This window comes from Lolium perenne, chromosome 2 (genome assembly GCF_019359855.2).
Source record: "Lolium perenne isolate Kyuss_39 chromosome 2, Kyuss_2.0, whole genome shotgun sequence".
Taxonomy (NCBI): Eukaryota; Viridiplantae; Streptophyta; class Magnoliopsida; order Poales; family Poaceae; genus Lolium; species Lolium perenne.
In genome coordinates this window covers 168,743,328-168,770,940 of record NC_067245.2, presented here as the reverse complement: position 1 = coordinate 168,770,940, position 27,613 = coordinate 168,743,328, and the positions used below count along the sequence as shown (strand labels likewise).

The 27,613-nt window shown below is 46.2% G+C and overlaps 3 long non-coding RNA genes across 7 annotated transcripts; 1 reads left to right on the top strand and 2 right to left on the bottom strand.

Annotated features, from left to right (window-relative positions):
* Positions 1 to 10,050: 10,050 nt before the first annotated feature.
* Positions 10,051 to 12,795, top strand: LOC127333908 (uncharacterized). Of its 3 annotated transcripts, XR_011752074.1 has the most exons (4): positions 10,051 to 10,372; positions 10,831 to 10,972; positions 11,649 to 11,771; positions 12,119 to 12,795. It is a non-coding gene; the product is annotated as an uncharacterized lncRNA (long non-coding RNA). The 3 variants fall into 3 exon arrangements; XR_007871662.1 differs by lacking the exon at positions 10,831 to 10,972; XR_007871661.1 differs by lacking the exon at positions 10,831 to 10,972 and having other exon boundaries at positions 11,646 to 11,771.
* Positions 12,796 to 19,329: 6,534 nt separating this feature from the next.
* LOC127333907 (uncharacterized) lies at positions 19,330 to 22,081 on the bottom strand. Of its 3 annotated transcripts, XR_007871656.2 has the most exons (4): positions 21,754 to 22,081; positions 21,154 to 21,295; positions 20,355 to 20,477; positions 19,330 to 20,006 (listed from the first exon to the last, which is right to left on the bottom strand). It is a non-coding gene; the product is annotated as an uncharacterized lncRNA (long non-coding RNA). The 3 variants fall into 3 exon arrangements; XR_007871657.2 differs by lacking the exon at positions 21,154 to 21,295 and having other exon boundaries at positions 20,355 to 20,480; positions 21,754 to 22,024; XR_007871659.2 differs by lacking the exon at positions 21,154 to 21,295 and having other exon boundaries at positions 21,754 to 22,024.
* Positions 22,082 to 24,015: 1,934 nt separating this feature from the next.
* On the bottom strand, positions 24,016 to 26,379 carry LOC127333906 (uncharacterized). Its single transcript, XR_007871655.2, has 3 exons — positions 25,553 to 26,379; positions 24,633 to 24,741; positions 24,016 to 24,120 (listed from the first exon to the last, which is right to left on the bottom strand). It is a non-coding gene; the product is annotated as an uncharacterized lncRNA (long non-coding RNA).
* Between the last annotated feature and the right edge of the window lie 1,234 nt (positions 26,380 to 27,613).

The window sequence follows — 27,613 nt, the reverse complement described above, 5'->3', positions numbered from 1 at the left end:
GTGGACACTTTTCTGGTATACTTGCTTAGCTATGCTGCCCCTCAACATCTAGCTGCCTTTGCGCCTATCTTGGGTGTAAGGGCAGCCCTTGCTTAATCTTTGTTTAGTAGAACCGATCTGTTATAGTTGCTCCTTGTTCTACAAGGATTAGTTTGATATCCGCATGATTAGGCCTTGCAAACGGGTTGAACGATCCAGTAGTGCGTAAAGGCATAGTTTGCTGATCCTAGAGGGATTGTTCCGGGAATCGACGTTATGTTGGTTTTTAGGCCTCTTTAGGACTAGTTTTCTATCATCTTACGTGTCTGCCAGGCTCATCTACATGTAGGACGTTCCGGTTATGTGGTGAAAACCCTAAACTGTCATAGATTGATTTATCTTGGTATCGATTAAGCAGGATCCCCATGTTAACGTAAAACCAACGTGAACCATGGGTCAATCGGCTCTTTGAGCCGATTCACAGAGTAACCTAAGAGCCGATCGGGGCTCGTATTTAATGTTTGCGTGTTTGCCATGCAGGAAACTAATTGAAGCAATCCAACACCTTCCTGACCAGGTATAGGTCAGGTGGCACGCCCTCGCACCAGCTTGGACGGGTGCCGGAGCATTGCGGGCCGTCGCCCGAGGGACCAGAGCCCACCGCAGTCCTGGGAGCCTCCCGGCTCTACCGTGTTGCCCGTCGCTGCTCGCTGGTGGGTTTTGGTAGGCAACACATTCTGGCACGCCCGGTGGGACACTCTACAACAACGGCATCGACATCCGCCTCTGAGATGGCGGACGAACCAGTCAAGTACGAAGAGCTGCCTGAGGAGCACAAGAGGAAATATGATGAGATTAAAGCCGTCTTCGAATCCGATCTCATCGGATCTTTCACGAAGACCCGTTCACATGGCATCAGGTGGAAAGGGTTCTCACCCGAGGGTGCTCTCGATGAAGTAGATCTGTCTACCCCTTCAGAGGAACGCACCAGAGCTCTGCGCCAGGAAGTTAATTACATGGTGGCTCATTCTCTACACCGTCATTCTGAGAGCCTGGTGAACGCTTTCGAGCGCATTGCGGTCCGCGTGGTTCAGGAAATCATGAAGCATCAATACTCTCCGTCAGGGCCTGTCCTAGGGACTTACCAGGGAGAACTACCATTCCAGACCAGACCGCCGCTGCCATTCGCGCTTGCAGCTCCAGAGCCACAGGGTTCACCGGCGTACGTCGTCTACAAGGTTGGAGGCGATCCTGGCGATTGTCAGTTCCTGTGTGAGCCACCTAAAGAGGTCCCACATGGATACGTGTGCACGTATGTGCCGGACTGCAATAACTTGGCGCGCACGAACCAGATCACGGCAGGAACGATTTCTGGAGCAGACGCCGATAAACAGGCATGGCTAGCTAAATATGCCACTGGAACGAGTCATGAAAGCTCGGTCCCGGCAGCTCATACCATGGAACAAATCAGTACAATCTTGAGAGACCAGTTCAGCATCCTGCCAAAAAGGAAAACAATCGGCTATTCCAAGCCGTACCCTGACGAGTATGATGTGATCCCACTGCCGCCTAATTATCGGCTCCCTGAATTCTCAAAATTCAATGGATCAGAGGGGTCTAGCTCAATTGAACACGTGAGCCGATACTTGGCACAGTTGGGCATGATTTCAGCATCAGACCCGTTACGTGTGAGGTTTTTCGCACAATCTCTCACGGGATCGGCTTTTGGGTGGTACACCTCGTTGCCACCAAATTCAGTCCGGACGTGGAAGCAGCTTGAGGAACAGTTTCATACTCAATATCACTCAGACGCTACCGAAGCGGGCATTGCCGATCTGGCACAGGTGCGGCAGAAGCGGGGAGAAACGGTGTCACAATACATTCAGCGTTTCAGGACTGTCAGGAACCGATGTTATTTGGCTCGTTTATCTAAGAAAGAAGCAGTCGATCTGGCAGCATTGAACCTCGCAACGCCGATCAAGGATCTGGCTTTCCAAGTAGACTACAGTTCACTGGCGCACATGGTCCAGAAGTTAACTTTGTATGAACAGCGCCACCCAGAATTGTACCAAGACAAGTTCAAGCGTCCGGTCAGCCTGGTCGAAACAGAAGAAGTCAAGGATTCTACAGAAAACCAGGAAGTAGCCGTGGCTGAATGGGCTCGGGGGGCAGCCCCTGTGTCCTGCAAATGGGTGAAACCACAAGGGCCTGCAAAAGGGTTTGACTTTGATGTGAGCAAAGCTGAACAGATATTCGATTTATTGCTTCAAGAAAAACAGCTGAAGTTACCCGAAGGCCATAAGATCCCTACGATGCAAGAACTGAACGGGAGACCGTACTGCAAGTGGCATCACTCGTTCACCCATATCACCAATGACTGCAAAGTATTGCGTCAGCAGATCCAATCGGCAATAGAACAAGGCCGTTTGATCTTTGGGTAGTTTGCCATGAAAGTGGACACAAACCCGTTCCCTGGCGTCAACATGGTGGAACTCAGTCACTCCGCAGGGCGTCGGCTAGATTTCTCATTCGACGTTAACATGGCAGGGCCTGTATACCACCATGGCAAGGATAAAGAAGAAAGCAGTCACGCCCGTAGCAAGGAAAAGGAGGAGGCCGGCCCACGCGACCGGTCCCGATATGACGACAGACGTTACCTCACCGAGGAACAGGTGAGAAGCGTGCGGTACCAACGTCCTCTCTCCGCGCATCTCCTTAACAAATATGAACGTCAGTACGACCGACGTCGGCGGTACGATAGAGACGACGAAAGATATCGTCGGTCTGACGTAGACAATGGAAGATATCGTCGATATCACAGAAACGATGAAGGATATGAGCACCGCGCGGAAGGGAAGTCACGGGAGCAGGAAGATGTGGATCGACACTGGGACTGTCCTTTCTTTAAGCACTGTTGGGATTTAGGAATGAGCCGATTGCCTACAATCGACAATTGCCCAGAGTGTGGATAGCGGAAGAAGGACGCAGGAGAGGTGTCAGTTTTCAAGCGTCTAGGGCCTCTCCCACCTCAGAGCAGGCGAGCTGAGTCCTCTCAGGAGGACAATTTTGAGGAGTCAGAAGATGAAGAAGAGGATAGGTACCACCGGCCAAGGTGGTGCCCTGATGGACTCAGTCACTCCCAAAAGCGTAGGGTTCAGCGACTACGTAGTTTGGAGCAAGCCGAGGCGCAATACCTGCACACTTTGAGGAAAGCGTGGCCCGATCTGGCCGTGAAAATTCAACAAACGTTGGACGCGGAGAATCGTCCACAGAAAAAAGAATGGCGCCCCAAGCAAGTAAAAGCCGATGCAGAGGCATCGGCTGGCACAAACATGGTGTTCATACTTCCTTCAGAGTTTTGTGCTCCAAGAGCTGAAGAAGTGCCGATAGCGCAGTTTGACTGCGGCCCACGACCAGTTATCTTTGAAAAGCCACGAGAGAAAAGCTACAAACATTTGAAGGCCCTGTACCTAAAAGGTTATATCAATGGGCAGCCTGTCGGCAAGATGCTGGTTGACACGGGAGCGGTAGTCAATATAATGCCATACTCCATGCTACGGCGTTTGGGACGCTCCAACTCAGATCTGATCAAAACCAACGTCACATTAAGCGACTTCGACGGCCAAGCATCAGAGACGCAAGGCGTTTTGAACGTGGATCTAACCGTAGGCCGAAAAACCATCCCGACATCATTCTTCATCATCGACAGCAAAAGCACTTACGCTGTCCTGCTAGGGAGGGATTGGATTCACGCCAACTGCTGCATTCCATCCACAATGCACCAATGCCTGATACAGTGGGATGGAGATGAAGTGGAGGTCGTACATGCAGATGATTCAATCGAGATCTCAATAGCTGGCATGAACATTTGGGATGCAGACGGCCAAGAGCCGCTCTCTGGAATCAGTTTAGACGGCTGTGAGCGTATCGAGGTTACAAAAAACGGGGTGAGGCTGGTCTTATCCACCAGCCTGACGGAGTAGCAAGAGCAAAATCGATGGAAGTACGTGGCAAGGCCGATCCCTGCGATCATCCCCAAAAAATAAAGAGCAATGATTTCACCTCAAGCATGTCACGTGAGACTCCCTCCCATAGTGGAGAACAAATAAGTTGTAAACCTTCATTGAGCGATGCAATCAAAATGGGGGCCGATTCCAGCAATCGGCCCAAATTATCCTTAACATACGTTTTGCCTGTGTTCAACATCGATCTAGCAGGCGACGGAAAACTAGGATATGAGTTTACATCGGCTGATGAGCTAGAAGAGATTGACAATGGTCCTGGGGATAAGCCACGACCAACATTTATCAGCAAGAAGTTGGATCCGCATCTGAGGGGACGGATGATAGCTTTATTGAAAGAATACCCAGACTGCTTTGCCTGGGATTATACAGAGATGCCCGGGCTAGACAGGAGCATCATTGAGCATCGGCTCCCTCTCAAGAAAGGATTTCGGCCGTTCCAGCAGCGAGTACGACAGATGAAGGCCGAAATACTAGAAGAAGTCAAGAAAGAGATCGAGAAAATGTTGACCACCGGATTCATCAGGCCATGCAGGTACGCTGAGTGGATTTCTAATATCGTACCGGTAGAGAAGAAGGACGGCCGATGGCGCGTCGCCATTGATTTTCGGGATCTCAATAGAGCTACTCCAAAGGATGAGTATCCAATTCCAGTAGCAGAGACGTTGATCAATGCAGCTGCTGGTCATAAGGTTTTAAGCTTCATGGATGGAAATGCCGGTTACAACCAAATTTTTATGGCTCCAGAAGATATACACAAGACCGCGTTCAGAGTACCAGGTGCAGTGAGCTTGTTTGAATATGTAGTCATGACATTTGGACTGAAGAATGCCGGCGCAACATACCAAAGAGCCATGAATTACATATTTCATGATCTGATCGGCAAGTTGGTGGAGATCTACATTACGACGTGGTAGTCAAGTCTGTCTTAGTAGAAGGACACTTGGAGGATTTACGACGCATCCTCGACCGAACTAGGAAATTCGGACTAAGAATGAATCCAAAGAAGTGTGCCTTTGGTGTGACGGCCGGTCAATTCTTGGGCTTCTTGGTTCATGAACGCAGAATTGAGATCGGCCTGAAAAGTAAGGAGGCAGTGCAAACAATGAAGCCGCCTACCACGAAGAAGGAACTGTAGTGTCTCATCGGCAAAATCAATTTCGTCAGAAGGTTCATCTCCAACCTATCAGGACGAATCGAGCCGTTCATGGGATTGGTAAAAATCAAAACCGATGAGGAATTTCACTGGGGGGCAGAGCAACAGCAAGCGTTCGACGAGATTAAAGAGTATCTAACGAAGCCACCTGTGTTGGTTCCGCCCCAACAGGACAGACCATTCTATATTTATCTGTCCGTAGCTGACACTTCCATCGCCTCAGTGGTGATGCAAGTCTATGATGGTCTGGAAAAAGTCGCGTTCTACCTCAGCAGAAGGATGTTGGATGCAGAAACTAGGTACCCTGAGATCGAGAAGTTGTGCCTCTGCCTATTCTTTACCTGCACCAAGCTTCGTCATATTTTGCGGAACGCAGAAATTGTCATCATATGCAAATCAGACGTTGTCAAACACATGCTGTCGGCTCCTGTGTTGAAAGGCCGACTCGGTAAGTGGATGTTTGCATTATCGGAATTTGATCTCCGGTATCAACCTGCGAAAGCAGTCAAGGGACAAGCGTTAGCCGATCTTATTGCTGAGCGAATCAACACCGATATAGCAGCATTGTCTGTACGTGCATGGGCCATGTTTTTCGATGGATCGGCTTGTGAGGATGGTTGCGGCATCGGCATTCTGCTCGTGTCGCCCCGGGGGGCAACATATTCCTTCTCCATCAGATTGGCTACCCCTTGCACAAACAATGTCGCTGAGTATGAGGCAATACGCAAGGGGATGGAGTTGCTTGTGGAAGCCGGGGCAGAAGCGGTGGAACTGTTTGGAGACTCAAAATTGGTGATTTCCCAACTCACGGAGGAATATAGATGTGAGAGCGAGTCGCTCTTCCCATTATGGATGCAATGTCGTGAGCTGATGACACAATTTAGGTACATAAACTTCAACTGGATCCCGAGGTCGCAGAATACCGAGGCAAACGATCTTGCACAGATGGCGTCAGGCTACAAGGACGCAGCAGTTGGAGCCGATGTTCAGATACAGTTCCTGGCACCGGATGACTGGAGAGCCGATATCTTCAATTACTTGAAAGATTTGGCTCGGGGGGCACCTAAACGGATAAGATACAGGGCCATGAAGTACGTCCTTATTGGGGATGACATGTTCTACAGGACTTTGGAAGGGTTACTTCTCAAATGTCTGGGACCAGCTGAGTCAAATCATCTCTTACACGAGGTACACGAAGGCGCCTGTGGAACTCACCAATCGGCTCATAAGATGAAATGGTTGATCAGGCGATCGGGGTTTTATTAGCCCACCGTGCTTGAGGATTGTTTTACGTACTATAAAGGATGTCAAGCATGTCAGAAATTTGGGAAAATTCAGATGGCACCTGCATCAGCAATGAACCCCATCATCAAGCCTTGGCCGTTTCGAGGGTGGGGTATGGATATGATCGGCAAAATCAATCCTCCATCGAGCAAAGTCCATGAGTGGATTTTGGCCATTACAGACTATTTTACTAAATGGGTGGAGGCCGTCCCTATGAAGTCAGTAAAATCGTCCGATGTTATCAATTTTGTGAAAGAACATGTCATTCATAGATTCGGGATTCCTCAGACTATCACGACCGATGGAGGTTCGGTCTTCATTTCTCGCGAGTTTAGAGAGTTTTGCGAGGTCATGGGAATTAAGTTGATACGATCGTCTCCATACTATGCTCAAGCAAATGGGCAAGCTGAAGCATCCAACCAGAGCCTTATCAAGTTGATTAAGAGGAAGGTCGACGAGCACCCTAAACGTTGGCACGAAGTATTGTCAGAGGCTTTGTGGGCTTATCGCATGTCATGTCATGGAGCAATAAAAACCTCGCCATACCATCTGGTCTATGGACAAGAAGCCGTGTTGCCCTGGGAAATCACGGCTGGGTCGAGACGTGTTACGTTTCAGAATGACTTGACAACTGAAGAATATGCAGCCCTGATGAGTGATAGCATTGAGGATCTGACGGAACTTAGACTTTGGTCGCTTGAGAAGATTAAAGAGAACAAAGCCAAGGTAGCTCGCGCATATAATAAGAAGGTGAGACCAAAGGAGTTCCATGTTGGTGATTTGGTATGGGAAGTTGTGTTGCCATTAGGGACTAAGGATAAAGTGTATGGTAAATGGTCTCCAAATTGGCACGGGCCGTACAGGGTCGACCAAGTTCTAAAAGGTAACGCATACATGCTCGAGGAGTTGAGCGGGAAGAAGTTCCCAGTGGCTATCAATGGTCAGCATCTCAAGAAATATTTCCTGAGTATGTGGGATGATGGACAGTAAAGTATGGAGGGCCGATGCATGAAATCGGCTGGTAAAAAAAATGTGCAAAGTACAGCCGATGCACTGACATCGACTTTAGGACTGAAAAGCTGATGCGTAGCCATCGACTCTAGAGGAACAAACTGTTATGAACAGAGGTTGGCCTTGCTGGCATTTTTTTTGGTGAAAGACCGATGTATTGCCATCGACTCTGTGAGCATTAATCTGTTGTGACAATTGGGAAGATCAAACCAAAAGCGTTCTTCATTGATTAAAGGGGAATTTCTACAAGAACCGATTGCTCACAAAAGGAGGGTCTACTGCCTAGTCTACTACTACTAGTCCTAGTCTAGATGTCGGCGCCATCGCCGCCATCGCTGCCCTCATCGTCGCCGTCGTAGCTCTCGTCGGCGCTGCTGCCGGCAAAGTCCTCATCGCTGCTGCCGAAGCCCTCGGCAGGAGCTTCGTCTTCCTCTTCATCGTCGTCGTCATCGTCATCCTCCGACCCGGCGCGGAAGCGCTTTGCCGGCGGGTACTCGTCGGAGGAGGTGCCGTCCTCCTCTTCCTCCTCCTCGTCGGAGGAGGTGAAGTCGTCCCATGAGAAGAAATCGTCCTCGCTTTCCGCCTCCAGCTCCCCGTCGACGAGGAATTGGAAGTCGTCTTCTCCGTCCGTCAAGGACTTGTCGTCCTCAGACTAGACGGAGGAATCATGATCCTCCTGGTCCCACTTCGGCGGGGCGAGGATATCGTACGCCGCCAATGAGCCCCACTCCGGCGTCGGCTCACGGGAGGAAGAGGATAGGGAGGAAAGACCCGAGGAGGCAGAGGAGGAGGAGGAGGAAGACATGGTTGCAGAGGAGGGGGGGTTTTTCCGATGGCTAGTGTGGAGCAAGAGGATGAGGAAGCGAACTGCTCGATGCGGTTAAATAAAGGGATTATAGTAGAGATAATTCAATGCAGCAGCGGTTTCCGAGGGCGTGGTGTCGAATCTGTCAAGTCGTGTAGTACAGAGAAGTGGAGAAGGCAGGGCATCATGATGAAGGATACTGCAGCGGTTCTGCTCTGCCACACGTGACCCAACGAAGAAAAAAATAGAGTGGTTTTGGAATTATCATTGCCAAAACTAGGGGGGCATGTGTTATCACCAGAATTTAGCCAGAGCAGGAGATGGGCCGTGATTGAGATGGGCTTAGAGGATATATACTTAAAGAGTTTCAGAACCGGCTTTGGGCGAGAATTTGGGCTAGATGGCCCGTGTATCTGTAAATTATGGTAGATTATGCGTCGGTTAGGATTAAGAGATAGAGTTTAGCTCGTACACGGTTGGGTTTATTCCTAAGTTAGAAAGTCTACGGACTATAAATATGTATCTAGGGTTATTGGAAAAGGAGGACAATCACGTTCACGACAAACCAATCTAGGCGCATCGCCACCCCTTGTTTCGAGGGTTTCTTCCGGGTAAGCGTCATGCTGTCTTGCGATCTAGGCAGTATATGTTTATTCGTTGCTTAGTGTTGTTCGTGCTGAAGCCTTGTTGATGGCGAGCAACACTGTTATCGTAGATGTTTTGGGGCTGACGTGGACACTTTTCTGGTATATTTGCTTAGCTATGCTGCCCCTCAACATCTAGCTGCCTTTGCGCCTATCTTGGGTGTAAGGGCAGCCCTTGCTTAATCTTTGTTTAGTAGAACCGATTTGTTATAGTTGCTCCTTGTTCTACAAGGATTAGTTTGATATCTGCATGATTAGGCCTTGCAAACGGGTTGAACGATCCAGTAGTGCGTAAAGGCATAGTTTGCTGATCCTAGAGGGATTGTTCCGGGAATCGACGTTATGTTGGTTTTTAGGCCTCTTTAGGACTAGTTTTCTATCATCTTACGTGTCTGCCAGGCTCATCTACGTGTAGGACGTTCCGGTTATGTGGTGAAAACCCTAAACTGTCATAGATTGATTTATCTTGGTATCGATTAAGCAGGATCCCCATGTTAACGTAAAACCAACGTGAACCATGGGTCAATCGGCTCTTTGAGCCGATTCACAGAGTAACCTAAGAGCCGATCGGGGCTCGTATTTAATGTTTGCGTGTTTGCCATGCAGGAAACTAATTGAAGCAATTCAACACCTTCCTGACCAGGTATAGGTCAGGTGGCACGCCCTCGCACCAGCTTGGACGTGTGCCGGAGCATTGCGGGCCGTCGCCCGAGGGACCAGGGCCCACCGCAGTCCTGGGAGCCTCCCGGCTCTACCGTGTTGCCCGTCGCTGCTCGCCGGTGGGTTTTGGTAGGCAACATACACCTACACGTGTTTCTCATAATCTAGAGAGTATCTGTCATACCGGAAAGTATGTACATGTAGTATGAAATATATATGACTATTTTGGAAGTATATATACTACTTTGTAGGTAATATGTATATTTTTTTACGTAGACTTATTTTTTACGTATACATATGCATGTATTTCACATATATAGTGCAAACTATGGGTTCACTTGCATTTTTTTCACCAAACTTTGTTTAGAGTATCTTAGATATAGTGTACGAACATACCCAAATCGATAAAGTATCATACATACTTCTGTAAGGTAGTATATTACATATGGGTGTAACTACACCGTTTTTTTTTTACCCCGACGGTTTAGTTTCTCGGTCGTGGGATTTGGAAGCTGTCCCACTACCTCCCGTCGCCCGTCACCTGATTTCCCCCCTCGTAATTTTCTAATCGAGCGTATGCGGCGGTTGGCGATTGAGCGGCCGCCGGCGAGCGCATGAGCGGCGGATGGACTCGGTGGCCATAGGAGCAGCTGCTGGTCTCTGCCACGACCGTGTCCTCGGCTGCGTCGTGGCCGGTCGGCCGAATCGGCGTCGTGACCGGCCGGCCGAATCGGCGGCGGCGTGGTCGTCGGCGATAACGGAGACATGGTGCACTGCGTATTGCACGCGGGTAGAATCTGCATCAAATTCGGTAAGCAACATGTTCTCTTTGCGTCGGATACTCAGATCCATAATTATTTTTGTATACCCGTGTGGAGATTTGATGTGAAAAGGTTGAGGCAGTGGAAGCACATGGCAACGACCGCCTCATATCTAGAGTTTAATTTATGTACATCTCAGATGTTGTTTTTATCTCACCACGGCGGCATATAGTTATTGTTCAAACTCGATTTCTCGATGCTGCCCTGCTAGCTAGATGATGGCATATTATTTCAGTTACCAGCGCATGTCGCCGCAGTCCTCGCCGTAGAAACTTGCCAATTAACATAATTCTGAATTCAGTTTTGCAAGTTCTGTATCATTGGAACCATTTAACAGAATTTTTAACTCAGTTTGATCTCTTGTTTCGAAGGTTCGGTTTTGTACATAGAGATCAATGCAGCTGTGTTAGATAGTCTTTGCTAATTCTCATGTTAATCAATGGAACAGGTCACACTTTTGATATGCTGTTATGGATAACTGTAGATTGCTGCCGCAACGCTAGCATATGGGTCTGTGAACGTGGCATCTAGGCATCTAGCCCCTTGCAATTTTACGTCAGCTTGCAGTTATTGATATGCAATTCCAGAAGGTGGGTATTTTCCCCAGTTAGTGTTGATTATTGATGTGGTTTGCTCAGAGGGAAGCACAACTGATTCTTTAGCTCATTTTTGTTGCTGTACATATCCAGATGAAGCCGCACCATAACACTTATGTCAAGCCCCCTCTAGTTTCTATGTAGCTTGATGAATCAATCGGATTTTGAATTCATCGGTACATGTCTTCACATGCATTATAGTCCATACATGGTTTGGGCACTAAAATCAAATTTATTTGGCTGTTCATGCACAGGATTTATCTGCTTAATTATTCAGGATTAGAAGTTCCAATTCTGAATTTTGTAGTTGCGAAGTAGCTAGCTCCAGTGTATTTAAATATTTGGCAATAATAGTGGATGTTAGTCTATTTGAGGTGTTGCTAGATGTGTAATCTTTGCTTCATGTGATTGTAATTCATGTGACGGTAGCAACGGTTAGCTTTGGTCGGTGGCACCGACTCCCCATTCAAAAATTAAAGTTGGTCTCCCTAGACCATTTGGTAATTTCTTCACGTGTTTCCACACATGGATGTGTTAATGGGTTCCTTACTTTCCTAATTGTCTTCTGTTGATTTATGATATTTGTGGGGTGATTCTACTAATGAATTAACGATATTCATGCCCGGAAAGAAACCTGTAAGCTCATCATTTCATCTCACTCTGTCAGCAGAAGAGCTAGGAAGATTCTTTGCTCGGATGCAAGCAACAGGAGCTGACATAGTGAAAATTGAAACCACTGCTACTGAGATCGTTGATGTGTCAAGAATATTTTGAAATGCTTGTGCACTGCCAAGTGAGTTTACTGTCTAAAACCTCTGCAATATTTGTATCTTACCTCCACAAGGCTGTTTACATGTAATTGAATCACAGATTTAATAGCTATGTGTTATAAATTAGGATTTTTTTACCACTGTACCACTTGCCATAGACATGCTTTTATTTTCCACGGTTTAATACTGATTCATCTGCGTGATTATGCCCATGCTTTTTCGTAAATTCTTATCCAGTCTGCTATTGATCATTCCCAAAAGTTCGAAGTAGGCCATTGTGTAATGTCTTCATGTGTGGCCATACATGGATCTTTACCTTATTTGTTTCTGTACTATGGATGTTTCTGACATATTTTTTCTTCTATTTCAGGCATCAAACAAGAACTGCTCAGCACTGAGGAAGACATGACTTCAGCTCTCAACTAAGCAAGCCTGACAATTGTGGCAAATGGAAAGGAACTACTATGCTGTAAGTTGTTTTCAGTCAACAAGTGATTATGCCACGGAGGTGGAGATGTGTTCATCCGGGATCACCATGGAGTCCCTCTGGCGGGGGCATGCCATTTTTCCCCGAGTGACTGACCCGGAGAGAGCTGAGCTGCTTGCGTGTCACCATGCTGTTAACTTGGCGAAGGAGTTGGGACTGATGAAAATAGCACTGGAAACGGACTGTACTGTGGTGGTGGCGAAACTTCAGGACAGCGACAAGAACCGGTCGATCCACGGGCCATTTGTGGAAGAAATCAAAGCGTCTCTTGGGGGAACTTGATGATTTCAGGGTCCTTCACGTGCGACGATCTGGTAATTTGGTGGCTCACAAATTAGCTTAGGATGGCTGTATGAATAAGTGTTGTAATAGATGGGTATCATGGGTTGAATCCCTCCCAGACTTTGTGTTAAACCTTGCCGCTCTGAACATGGGCAATTAATAAAGATGGCAGCCATTTGATCTAAAAAAAACAAGTGATTATGCCATTTGGAGAATGTAATTTGCTATTTAGAATGATTCTGGGATATGTTTTTTTGGCAAATGAGGCATATAGCTCATACGGACAAGTTTGTGCATAACTATATCTTATTTACAATGCCCTCCATGTCCATGTATTTGAGTTATGTCGTGTCACTACTCACTACGCTAGGATTTTTTTTTCCTACACATTACATGATTCCCCAAAATAATTTCTTTTTTTACATAAGCCATTTTGATCTGTTCGATGGTTGATGTACTAGGGTTCAGCTAGCTTCTTATAGTTTTCTTACGTAGTCTACAAATTTTACATCACATGCACATTGATTCCTTAATCTGATTGTTAAAATACTTAATGTAAGGTGAATAATATAATTTTTATACGTTCGATTGGTCCATAGACATCATCATACATAGGCCTATTTTTTTAATGTGACATGCATACTAGTTTGGCTGATTGGATCCAACTTCCCAAAAAATACGTTGGCTATAAATAACTATCGTAGCTCGCATGGGATTATTCCATCGCACCTTTGGCTGGCGCGGACCAGCATCTCCGTACTTTTCTTATGTCGCATGCATCCAATTTTATGTTGCGCGGGCGCGGTCGCTCGGGGCCTCGGGCTGGCCAGGTCTGGCTCGCCAGGCGTGCAAGCGGGCGGGGTGCAGAATAATATTCTGCCCCCAGGGAGTCAAATAGCGCGTCTCATATATATATATGTATATATACCAGCACTATTCTGCAACCGGTTGCAGAATAATATTCTGAGCACCGACTTGAACTTCTCTGGACACAAGGTTGAACTTTCTGGATAAGAGGGTTGACCTTTCTGTCGGCACTTAACTGAACTTCCCATTTTCTTGAAAGCAACTGATTATACTACGATTTTTTCAACCATTTGTCGGAACTATGCAAATGATATACCGTTGGATAGATAATGAAAAACCGCAACTTTTTCATGTTCACAACTTTTGCAGATTATGCACGGTTTAAATTTAATTTTAAAAGTACGAAAACGCTTCTATATGGCCAGAAAACGAACTTTTAGTTCGATTTTCGAACCGCTTATCGAAACTGTGCAAATGATATACCGTTGGAAAGAAAATGAAATTGCGCAACTTTTTCATGTTTTACGTTTTTTCAAAATCCTAACAATTTTTGAACAATTTTGAAAATACCGAAATTCGGACGTACTCAAAAAACAAGCGGACAGTAATTTGGACGATTTGTTTCAACCGTATGTCGGAATGATGCAAATGATATGGCGTTGGAAAGCTACAGACTATGCGCAACTTTCATCTTCCAATTGTTTTCTCTAATTCCTTATAGTTTAAGAGAATAACTCGAATTACTGTCCGCCCATTTTATGAGACGGGCACCGAATGATTTTTCCCGCGATTTCTATGCGGTATATTTAAGCAATGCAAATGATATATGGTTGGAAAGGTGTAAAAAAGGCGCATCTTTTTCATATATATCATTTTTGCCAAATCTAAATGGTTTAAAATTAATTTTAGAAGTTTTGAAATCATGTTTCCGGTATACTTTGCGAGATAACGACTTGAATTTGATGCATTAGATCTCTTTATTTGTTGTGAAATGTTGTAGGTAATGAAATTAGACTCCTAATCTATCAGATAAACCTTTGGGTGGCAATGGTTGAGGTGGTTGGTGATCAAAACAATGAGATTTGCATAATAGATTTTCGCCTCGCAAAAACAGAGCGTTGAACTTCTCTCGACATGTGCTTGTACTTCTCTGGCAACGCGGTTCTACTTCTTGGTGCGGTTTCACGAAACCGTTCAGAAAAATTAATAATTTTTTATCTAAACACTTTCTACTTCCCGTAGTTACCGCTTGTACTTCCTGCAATCACCACTCGTACTTCTCGGAATCACTGATTGTACTTCCCGCGGATGAGGGGATTTTTTTTGTTTTTTGTGTATTTGTATTTTGTCGGCTTTTTGTACTTCCTATATTAAGTTTGTGTACTTCTTGTGTCGAATGGTTGTACTTCTCAACTTGAAGTCTTTGAACTTCTTCGCGAATAACGAGATTATTTTGTTTTTTTGTATATTTGGATTGTTATCGGTTTTCTTGTACTTCCTATAATAAGTGGTTGTACTGCCCGTGTCCAATGGTTGTACTTCTCGCCGTCAAGTATTTGAACTTCCTCGCGGATGATGAGATTATTTTATTTTCTTGTACATTCTGGTTTTTTCGGTTTTCTTGTAATTCCTACAATAAGTGGTTGTATTGCTCGTGTCGAATGGTTGTACTTCTCATTGTCAAGGATTTGAACTTCTTTAAGGGTGATGGGATTATTATCGTTTTTTGCTATGTGGACTTATGTGGGAGTATTTTCTTGAATACTTTTAATTCATGTAATTACCGCTTGTACTTCCTGTTGTCTCCGCCTGTACTTCTCGGAATCACTGCTCGTATTTCCTCGCGGATGATGGGATTATTTTGTTTTTTCTACATTTGGACTTTGTCGGGTTTCTTGTACTCTATATTAAGTGGGTGTATTGCTCGTGTCGAACGGTTGTACTTCTCATTGTCAAGGATTTGAACTTCCTCGCGGATGAAGGATTTTTTTTTGTTTGTTACACATGTACTCGCATCTTGTACTTATTGTGGTCACAAATTGTACTTCCAGTGATCAGCGGTTGTACTTCCCGTGGGATAAAAAATTCTAATAAATTATACTAGCTCAAAACGAACTTATGCACCGACCCGTCTTGAGTACTTTTACTTCCTGGTTAATGGTTTTTTAGAATTTTTATTCACTTCCACGTGGACCGTGTACTTCCAAAGACCGATCTATTGTACTTACCAACGTTACTACATATACTTCCTAAGCCTGATCTCTTGTACTTCCTAATGTTGAAACTTTGCACTTCCCAACGACATTATTTGTACAAATTGGTTGTTCTTTTTAGTAATATTTTCTGAACTTTTTGAACCAAAAATGTGTACTTTCGGGCATTTTAAGAATGATAAAGTTACATGATATTTTGTAAAAACATAATGTTTTAAAAACAGAGTACTCGAACTTCCCGGCCTTCGCCGTGTACTTACCGACAATGTTTTTAAACTTGTGTGCTTTATGGTAGCAATATCCTGCACTTCTCCATACCAAATTCGTGTACTTCCCTATAGCAATTGCTTGCACTTATTCATGTAAATCTTCTTATACCAAGCACTACACTACATGAAAATTTCAAAATACTCATTTACTGTAATCCGAAGCTATCCTATTGCAAGTAAAAAAAAGAAAAAAAAGAGGACGGAGAAAAATAAATCGCCAGCCTCTAGCCATGGATGCGCCACTGCGGATGCATCCGGAGCTCGTTGATTTGCCACGGTTGCGGTTGACATCCGCAAAATGACTAGTTTTCTCGTTAATGCATAACTGACTGTCCATTTGCCTAGCAACTGCAATTTTTATCCAAAGTATATACTGCTGCGATGTAAAAGAAACTGACATCTGGTTACAGAGAGAGAAAGCATCGTGTGATGGAGCTGTGAGCGAGCTAATTAGCACACAGGAAAAAAGGAAAATGCGCTGCCCACGCTGCGTCGTGGCTACAACAAAATCTGGGCGGCGCCAAGGACCCCGTCCGCCGGAGCCAGGGGAGAAAGGAGGAGGGATGACGGAACAGCCACCATAGGATGGATGAGGGGGCCTCTGCGACGAGAGCACGTGCCCGGTGTCGCACGACAGCCGCACGGAGGAAGCTCTGGTCAGCGACGCGGAGACACCCTCGTGGTGGTGGGAGCGCGCGCCCAGCGTTGCACGGCAGCGGCGTCGAGGAAGCTGCGGTCGGCGACAAGAAGCGGCCTCATGGCGGCGGCGCGGGGGCCTTCCCGGCGGCGGCGCGGGGCCCTTCTAAGCGGCCGTGCGGGGGCCGACGGTGGTGGGGGTGGGGATGGCCGGCGTCGCTGGGTGGGCCGTCCAGGGCAGCGCTGGAGGCGGCCGGCCGCGGTGAGGGTACGGGGGATGAGATCGAGCGAGGTGGGTGGGGTAGTTCGTGGGCAGGTGGTATTTCGTGGCAGTTTTTTTCGTCCATCGTCTGCCCGGTGACATGAGCTTGCACTGCTCATGCAGTGAGCTTAAACTGTCCGACGCGGTTTTTCAAAATGTTAAACTGCCTACTTGCAAAGTTGACCTGCGCGGCTGTCAAAGTTGAACTGTCTGCTCTATGAAGGTTGAACTGCATGCTCTATGCGGAACTTTGTGTGGCTTCATCTCTGAATTTCCGTAGGTTTCTACTCTAACCTTATGGAAGTTTTTCTTCTTTTCAATTTCGTGTAGTTCTGTGTCATGCAAACCTCCTGGATTTGTCCTTCTGGTTTTCCAAGTTCGGGGATGTTCTGTAAGTCAACATCCCAGCAGATGCACCTGAACTTTCCACAGGAATCAACTTGCACTGCCCAAACGTGAATACTTGTACTTTCTCACCCGTGTGCCTTTGAACCTCTCTTGTTTTTGTTTCAGAGAGTGTATACGGCGTGCACCTTATGATCTGAAAAAACGCCCTGCACTTGCTTGTCAATAGATGTATACTTAGCGTGATCAAATTTTCCATGTCGTGTGTTGGACGAGCAAATTTTGGGATTGTAACTTTTTGCCCTCACTCATTTTCTATATGTGTGTTGGACGAATTGCAGACTAACTGTGCAACAGAGGTTGCATGCTTCTCCACATTTATTAATGTACTACCCTTGAATCAAATACGTACTGCTGAAATTTATCAAACTGAATCAAATACATACTTCTGTTATTTGTACTTCTACTTCTGGATGATTACTTGTTGAACATCTATTCATATAATCTTCATCATTTTTTTCTGAATTTCCAATGTCCAGCAAAGAGTATTTCCAGTGTCATGTCGATTTGTTAGCTGTGATATCTGAACAGATCGCTTTTAGGGGAGATAAATTAACACAATTACATACACACTTGGCAAAACAATTACCATCCGTTCTCTTTGGTTTATCTGCAAGCACCACAAAGCGATAAATCATAGGGAACAAATTACTAGTACTATAGTCTACATGAAGTAGTAGAAAAATAGAGAGCAGCTGCAGCCTATGTAAAACACAGCAAAGAGATAGAGGAGGGCTGCTTCAATAGGCGCTAGAGAAAGAGAGATAGCTACGCACTTGCACGCGAGAGAGACATAGAGAGGAGCTGCTGCGCCTGCGAGAGATGAGAGGGCTGTACATGACCGTGTCCAAGTCATTTCTCAGTCCCGCGTCTATCTCGTATGGGGCAGTACATGACTGTGTACTGGACAGTACATGGGCGTCGCGGCAGCCATGGATGGGCACGCCATAGAAGCACCGACGACCTCTGCCTGCGAAGGACCAGTGCGCGACGGATTGGTCACCAGGAGGCATCGCCGTGGTCCTGGACGGCTGCGCTTGGGCGAGGCCAGGCGGCGGCGCTAGGAAGTCCGGGAGGCTGCGCGTGAGGTCACACGTGGACCGGGCGGCGACCCGCAGGGGAACCAGGCGGCGAAGGGCGCGGGGACTCTGGATGGGAGCGCGCCGGTACCTGACCGCCGTCGGGGGAGGAAGGGAAGCAGTAGGGAGGGGGGCGCTGGAGCAACCGGCGGCGGGGAAAGAAGGTGCCGGCGTTGGGGATCTGGTGCGGGGTCGACGGCGAGGGGAGGAGGCGCGGCCAGTGGAGGGGAGCTCCGGCGGCGGGGTTCTGGCCGGCGGCGCGGGGCCTGGCCGGTGACGGGAACCCAGGGAGGACGATCGTGCTGGACGTGGCCTCGTGGGATGCGGGGGCAGGAAGTTATCTTCGAAAAGAAAAAAGTGGACGCGGGGGCAGGAAGTGGATTTTCTCTTCTTTTTCTGAAATCGTTCCTATGTAGAGTCGGTTGGTGCTCAAAATAATATTCTGAGCACCGGTTGCAGAATAGTTCAACCCTATGTATATATATATATATATATATATATATATATATATATGAGACGCGCTATTTGACTCCCTGGGGGCAGAATATTATTCTGCACCCCGCCCGCTTGCACGCCTGGCGAGCCAGACCTGGCCAGCCCGAGGCCCCGAGCGACCGCGCCCGCGCAACATAAAATTGGATGCATGCGACATAAGAAAAGTACGGAGATGCTGGTCCGCGCCAGCCAAAGGTGCGATGGAATAATCCCATGCGAGCTACGATAGTTATTTATAGCCAACGTATTTTTTGGGAAGTTGGATCCAATCAGCCAAACTAGTATGCATGTCACATTAAAAAAATAGGCCTATGTATGATGATGTCTATGGACCAATCGAACGTATAAAAATTATATTATTCACCTTACATTAAGTATTTTAACAATCAGATTAAGGAATCAATGTGCATGTGATGTAAAATTTGTAGACTACGTAAGAAAACTATAAGAAGCTAGCTGAACCCTAGTACATCAACCATCGAACAGATCAAAATGGCTTATGTAAAAAAAGAAATTATTTTGGGGAATCATGTAATGTGTAGGAAAAAAAAATCCTAGCGTAGTGAGTAGTGACACGACATAACTCAAATACATGGACATGGAGGGCATTGTAAATAAGATATAGTTATGCACAAACTTGTCCGTATGAGCTATATGCCTCATTTGCCAAAAAAACATATCCCAGAATCATTCTAAATAGCAAATTACATTCTCCAAATGGCATAATCACTTGTTTTTTTTAGATCAAATGGCTGCCATCTTTATTAATTGCCCATGTTCAGAGCGGCAAGGTTTAACACAAAGTCTGGGAGGGATTCAACCCATGATACCCATCTATTACAACACTTATTCATACAGCCATCCTAAGCTAATTTGTGAGCCACCAAATTACCAGATCGTCGCACGTGAAGGACCCTGAAATCATCAAGTTCCCCCAAGAGACGCTTTGATTTCTTCCACAAATGGCCCGTGGATCGACCGGTTCTTGTCGCTGTCCTGAAGTTTCGCCACCACCACAGTACAGTCCGTTTCCAGTGCTATTTTCATCAGTCCCAACTCCTTCGCCAAGTTAACAGCATGGTGACACGCAAGCAGCTCAGCTCTCTCCGGGTCAGTCACTCGGGGAAAAATGGCATGCCCCCGCCAGAGGGACTCCATGGTGATCCCGGATGAACACATCTCCACCTCCGTGGCATAATCACTTGTTGACTGAAAACAACTTACAGCATAGTAGTTCCTTTCCATTTGCCACAATTGTCAGGCTTGCTTAGTTGAGAGCTGAAGTCATGTCTTCCTCAGTGCTGAGCAGTTCTTGTTTGATGCCTGAAATAGAAGAAAAAATATGTCAGAAACATCCATAGTACAGAAACAAATAAGGTAAAGATCCATGTATGGCCACACATGAAGACATTACACAATGGCCTACTTCGAACTTTTGGGAATGATCAATAGCAGACTGGATAAGAATTTACGAAAAAGCATGGGCATAATCACGCAGATGAATCAGTATTAAACCGTGGAAAATAAAAGCATGTCTATGGCAAGTGGTACAGTGGTAAAAAAAATCCTAATTTATAACACATAGCTATTAAATCTGTGATTCAATTACATGTAAACAGCCTTGTGGAGGTAAGATACAAATATTGCAGAGGTTTTAGACAGTAAACTCACTTGGCAGTGCACAAGCATTTCAAAATATTCTTGACACATCAACGATCTCAGTAGCAGTGGTTTCAATTTTCACTATGTCAGCTCCTGTTGCTTGCATCCGAGCAAAGAATCTTCCTAGCTCTTCTGCTGACAGAGTGAGATGAAATGATGAGCTTACAGGTTTCTTTCCGGGCATGAATATCGTTAATTCATTAGTAGAATCACCCCACAAATATCATAAATCAACAGAAGACAATTAGGAAAGTAAGGAACCCATTAACACATCCATGTGTGGAAACACGTGAAGAAATTACCAAATGGTCTAGGGAGACCAACTTTAATTTTTGAATGGGGAGTCGGTGCCACCGACCAAAGCTAACCGTTGCTACCGTCACATGAATTACAATCACATGAAGCAAAGATTACACATCTAGCAACACCTCAAATAGACTAACATCCACTATTATTGCCAAATATTTAAATACACTGGAGCTAGCTACTTCGCAACTACAAAATTCAGAATTGGAACTTCTAATCCTGAATAATTAAGCAGATAAATCCTGTGCATGAACAGCCAAATAAATTTGATTTTAGTGCCCAAACCATGTATGGACTATAATGCATGTGAAGACATGTACCGATGAATTCAAAATCCGATTGATTCATCAAGCTACATAGAAACTAGAGGGGGCTTGACATAAGTGTTATGGTGCGGCTTCATCTGGATATGTACAGCAACAAAAATGAGCTAAAGAATCAGTTGTGCTTCCCTCTGAGCAAACCACATCAATAATCAACACTAACTGGGGAAAATACCCACCTTCTGGAATTGCATATCAATAACTGCAAGCTGACGTAAAATTGCAAGGGGCTAGATGCCTAGATGCCACGTTCACAGACCCATATGCTAGCGTTGCGGCAGCAATCTACAGTTATCCATAACAGCATATCAAAAGTGTGACCTGTTCCATTGATTAACATGAGAATTAGCAAAGACTATCTAACACAGCTGCATTGATCTCTATGTACAAAACCGAACCTTCGAAACAAGAGATCAAACTGAGTTAAAAATTCTGTTAAATGGTTCCAATGATACAGAACTTGCAAAACTGAATTCAGAATTATGTTAATTGGCAAGTTTCTACGGCGAGGACTGCGGCGACATGCGCTGGTAACTGAAATAATATGCCATCATCTAGCTAGCAGGGCAGCATCGAGAAATCGAGTTTGAACAATAACTATATGCCGCCGTGGTGAGATAAAAACAACATCTGAGATGTACATAAATTAAACTCTAGATATGAGGCGGTCGTTGCCATGTGCTTCCACTGCCTCAACCTTTTCACATCAAATCTCCACACGGGTATACAAAAATAATTATGGATCTGAGTATCCGACGCAAAGAGAACATGTTGCTTACCGAATTTGATGCAGATTCTACCCGCGTGCAATACGCAGTGCACCATGTCTCCGTTATCGCCGACGACCACGCCGCCGCCGATTCGGCCGGCCGGTCACGACGCCGATTCGGCCGACCGGCCACGACGCAGCCGAGGACACGGTCGTGGCAGAGACCAGCAGCTGCTCCTATGGCCACCGAGTCCATCCGCCGCTCATGCGCTCGCCGGCGGCCGCTCAATCGCCAACCGCCGCATACGCTCGATTAGAAAATTACGGGGGGGGAAATCAGGTGACGGGCGACGGGAGGTAGTGGGACAGCTTCCAAATCCCACGACCGAGAAACTAAACCGTCGGGGTAAAAAAAAACGACCGAGCACAATCAGCAAGGATCGATCGAACCGGATGGATGTGTATATGACCCGGGTGCAGAATTACTTATTCTGCACCCAGGGTATCTAATAGAGTTTCCCTATATAAGGCCCGATCCGGCCGGAATATCCCGAAAACAGCTCATCGAAGAAAACACCACGCACCCACACCTTCTTCCCGCATCCACCCACGACCCCTGCCCCCAACCGCACGCCGCCGGCGACCACGCGCACTGCCGCCCTTCCCCCGCGCGCCGTAGGACCCTCCCCCCGAGCGCCGCCATCTCCTTCCGCCGAGCGCCATCCCCAGCGCGCCGCAGGACCCTTTCCCCGAGCGCTGCCGTCTCCTTCCCCCGAGCGACGCCGGTCCCTGCTCCCGTGCGCCGCCGGGCCCTTCTCACGCGCGCCGCCGGCGACCACGCGCTCTGCCGCCCCTTCCCCCGCGTGGCCGTCGTCGGTGCTCCACGCGGCTTCGACATTCTGCTCCGACGCCCCGCTCCCCCACTGCCAATTCCTCCTTGAATTCGTTCGTCCGCTGGAAGCTACCATGTTACGTAGTTTCTTTGCAAAGCCGCTGTAGTTGCAGTTATAACGAAATAAGTTCAGGGACTTACTCCTTGGCAGAACAAGCACATCGTCGTTGCAGTACAAGTATATTTCTTTGGCAAAAAATGACACTTCTTGGTTCTCCAGCGCCACCCAGTGGTTGTGATCTCCCGTTCAACCCCTCTCTGGCAGTCAGCCGGCTGCTGATGCAGAGCAGCTCGGTCAGTGAACATCGTGTCCTGCAACAACAAGAAGCCAACCGTGCTTTTATTTCCTTTATTTGTTAGTGTTACTAGTAGGCCTTGGCACGGCGGCACGCCGCGCCCGTGGAGTTATCTCTTTTGTATGGATGCCGGTTTTTTGGTTTGAAAGGGGTGTCGGAAGGGTGACATTCTCTATGGTTTTATAGATCAAGTTAGGACTGAATCGTTGGTGGTCTGCTTTTTTTTTGCTGCAATGGATTTTGATGTTGAATCGTCGATAGTTTGCTGCTTTTATGTTGAAGCATGGAGGAAATAAACTGACCCCATGGCACTAAGCTACACAACTACTAACATAGATATCAGGCAGCAAAGTGAAGTAGTTCCTACGGCCAGTTTAGGCTTGCATCACTATCATCTTAATCCAAAGAGAGGGTGAGAACTGGTCCATCGATTGTGTTGTTGTTGGTAGACACCACGAAATTGGCATTGCATCTGAGGTCCTTGATGGGCCGGTTACCATTTCCGGTAAAGACCGAAATCACCCAATTGGGCAGCCTACAGATTGGACTGAGATCGAGCTCATTAAGAAATGACATAGTATTCTATCTCACAGTTGTTGCAGATGAACAAATGAATTAAAATACATGAAAGCGGAAGATAGGGAGATCTTGATGGTCTACTATTTGTAGAGTGATATAGTTGAGTAGACTGGAAACGGCCAGATAGATAAGAGTGAAATGCAAACGATAGAGAAATTGTTTCTCCGGGATGGGCCCAAAAGTACAGACAACAACATTGTTCGGAGGCACTAAAAAGTGGTACACTGTGAGTGAACACACATGTACCAACTTACAGTACTGTCAATAGAAAGGCAATATGTCTCCAACGGAACAAAAACACTACACTACCATACAACATAGAGTCTACAGATAGTACCCTGACAGATGGGAACGAAATGTTCAGCACTTGGAGCTCTGTCAGCTTGTACATATACATCCATAGTTGGGTAACTGCAACCGACATCAATAGAAACCTTGGTCAAATCCATTAATTGCAGTGGCATCATCTTGATTTGAAGCACAACTAAGAAAAATAATAGCTGCTTGACATTTAGAAAAAAATTCCATGTCGAACTACTACATATGAAATCTAACCTGATTAGGTATTAGTGTATGGAAGAAGAGATCATTCTATATGAATGCATCAACCCCGTAATGATTCTCAATTCTTTTACTATGATGACGTATTCTCTGTCAGTAAAATTTAGATCTGTAAGAAAGCAATTATAGTGTAAGTACAAAGAAGCAAGAATCAGAACACTATTTTTTCAGCAAGATCTGAACTTTCAAGAGTGACGATGGTGACTTCTAGACTTTCTTGATTTGCTATGTTCAATTGCGCTTTGCAAATAGCGATGGATCATCGGGATGGTATTTTATTTTGTGATGACGTGGTACTTATCATGATGTGATAATGCCAATTTCACTCATTTAAAGAAAGATGTCATGTTCAGATGGATCGGTGCAAATAATGAAGCTCTTCATAGCTATGTGCTTTTTTTTTCGAGAATTGTCATGTGTGTTGTTAATCATGCCAATGACTAAATCTGCATCGTGAACTCAGATTTAAACATAGAAGGGCCGACGACCGTCTTCCTGAGTGAAGTAACTCAAATATCAACAACCCCAGATCAGCTTTTGTATGAAGATTAACTCATGCATGCAAAAAGGTTTAAATAAAACAAACATAGTCAGTATTGTAATATAAGAAAGAAGTCTCACATGAGTATATTAGTTTTTCTCCTCTTGGCTTCATTGAGGTTCTCCTTGTTACTTTGCAAGCATTATAGGTGACTACGTGAGGAAACCAAATCATCCATAGATGGATGTGCTGTAAGACACACACATACCTTTGAATTAGTCTCATTGGAATTAGCTAGCTTCTAAAACTTTAAAAATAATCATGTTTGAAACATCAGAATTGTGGACACTGAAACATGTCCCTGGTACCAACACCCAAATTTCACAAATAGGCCACAGTATCAATTTAATTTGCAGATAAACTGGTCTGTAAATTGGAAATAAGAGACACATGTGAAAATCTTGGAAAAGACAGTCAAGAAGTACTCCTGAGAAAAAATAATTGAGGAAAACATGTCCCAGGTACCAACATCTACATTTCACAAACATATCATAGCATCAGTTTAGTTTGCACATACATTGGGTCTACAAATTTGAAAGAAAAGAAACAGGTGAAAACTTTGGAAAAGACCTTCAAGAAGTAGTCATGAATAGCTGAGGAAAAAATGGCAGCAAGCCTTTGAATTACCATCAGAATATTTTTTCGAGAGAGGAGGAGCCCCCAGGATATTGGATTGATTTATCATCAGGTTTTAAAGAACACACACTCACCCACACCCTAGGTCTGTGCATCAATATGTAAGCATACTAAAGTACAGGCTTCCTTGGTTATGCCTTTTCGAGAAACATAAACTACATACTACGAACTACAACATCTGGTAAAAACACCGGATAGTAAAGCACCAGCGTCGTCCAAACTTTCTCAGAATCTTAATACGTAAGCATGAGGGTCACCTGAATTTTATACTAACTGACCACATATCCTTGGGACAAATCCCCAGTACTTAATTATATTCACACCATTCACCACTGAGTGAATGCAAACATTAGAAGCTACTCACCTACGTGTGGAGGAGCCGGGAACCACGGCGGCGACGCACGGTCACAACTCCAATCCGGACACTCTGCGGGCAAGCACGCACAATACCTCTCCTTCACTTGAGAGAGGATCAACCACGACGATAGACGCTTTAGCTCCTCACATAGCCGATACACCTCAGGAAGGACAGGAGGTCGTACAGCGCACCGCCAGCCACCTCGGTACGCCAGCCGTCTCGGGACTGGAAGGAGAAGCCAAACCAGTATGCAAGGCTAACGCACCGGCACGCCCCAGAAGGTTACCATGGCAGACACCCGGAGGAATAGAGGCACCATCCATCTGTAGACCAAGAGAGGCAGACACACGAGCACAAGTGCACAACCTCCAGGGGCATGATCCGACGCCCACCACTCCGGCCACACGGAAAAGGATATGTGGTCAGTTAGTATAAAATTCAGGAAGGGCGATGAACCTGCAGATCAGTAGGAAGGGCGGAGGCGGCAGAGTTGCCAACGACCGTGGAGCAGGAGCAAAGCCGAACTGGCCACCAGAAATCATCTCAACATGATGTACTCATGTACAAACTAAAGAACTGGTAGGATGGAGATGAACGCGCAAACCCTGGATCATCCATACAGAGTGCGGTGACGGCCGCAGAGCGGAACCATGGAGCGTCGACCTCTAGGCTTGCAGGAGAAACGGAGGCGTCCGGACGACCTCGGCCGGGCCGCCCCGTCGGCCTACCGGCGGCGTCCATCTGCAGACCGGAATCAGAGGAGGGGCCGATAGTACATCATCGGCTGGGACGCCCCGATAGGCTACCACGGCAACCAGGCGGAGCAGCACCAAGAGCAGTGATGGCGTGTAACTCACACGTTCGTTGGGAACCCCAAGAGGAAGGTATGATGCGCACAGCAGCAAGTTTTCCCTCAGAAAGAAACCAAGGTTTATCGAACCAGGAAGAGCCAAGAAGCACGTTGAAGGTTGATGGCGGCGAGATGTAGTGCGGCGCAACACCAGTGATTCCGGCGCCAACGTGGAACCTGCACAACACAACCAAGATACTTTGCCCCAACGAAACAGTGAGGTTGTCAATCTCACCGGCTTGCTGTAACAAAGAGTTAACCGTATTGTGTGCAAGATGATTGTTTGCAGAAAACAGTAGAACAGTATTGCAGTAGATTGTATTTCAGTAAAGAGAATTGGACCGGGGTCCACAGTTCACTAGAGGTGTCTCTCCCATAAGACAAGCAGCATGTTGGGTGAACAAATTACAGTTGGGCAATTGACAAATAAAGAGAGCATGACCATGCACATACATATCATGATGAGTATAGTGAGATTTAATTGGGCATTACGACAAAGTACATAGACCGCCATCCAACTGCATCTATGCCTAAAAAGTCCACCTTCAGGTTATCATCCGAACCCCCTCCAGTATTAAGTTGCTAACAACAGACAATTGCATTAAGTATTGCGCGTAATGTAACTAGTGACTACATCCTTGAACATAGCACTAATGTTTTATCCCTAGTGGCAACAGCACATCCATAACCTTAGTGGTTCTTGTCACTCCTCCAGATTCACAGAGGCATGAACCCACTATCGAGCATAAATACTCCCTCTTGGAGTTACTAGCATCAACTTGGCCAGAGCATCTACTAATAACGGAGAGCATGCAAGATCATAAACAACACATAAGCATAGCTTTGATAATCAACATAACAAGTATTCTCTATTCATCGGATCCCAACAAACGCAACATATAGAATTACAGATAGATGATCTTGATCATGTTAGGCAGCTCACAAGATCCGACAATGATAGCACAATGGGGAGAAGACAACCATCTAGCTACTGCTATGGACCCATAGTCCAGGGGTAGACTACTCACACATCACACCGGAGGCGACCATGGTGGCGTAGAGTCCTCCGGGAGATGATTCCCCTCTCCGGCAGGGTGCCGGAGGCGATCTCATGGATCCCCGAGATGGGATCGGCGGCGGCGGCGTCTCCGGAAGGTTTTCCGTATCGTGGTTCTCAGATCGGGGTTTTCGTCACGGAGACTTTTTATAGGCGAAAG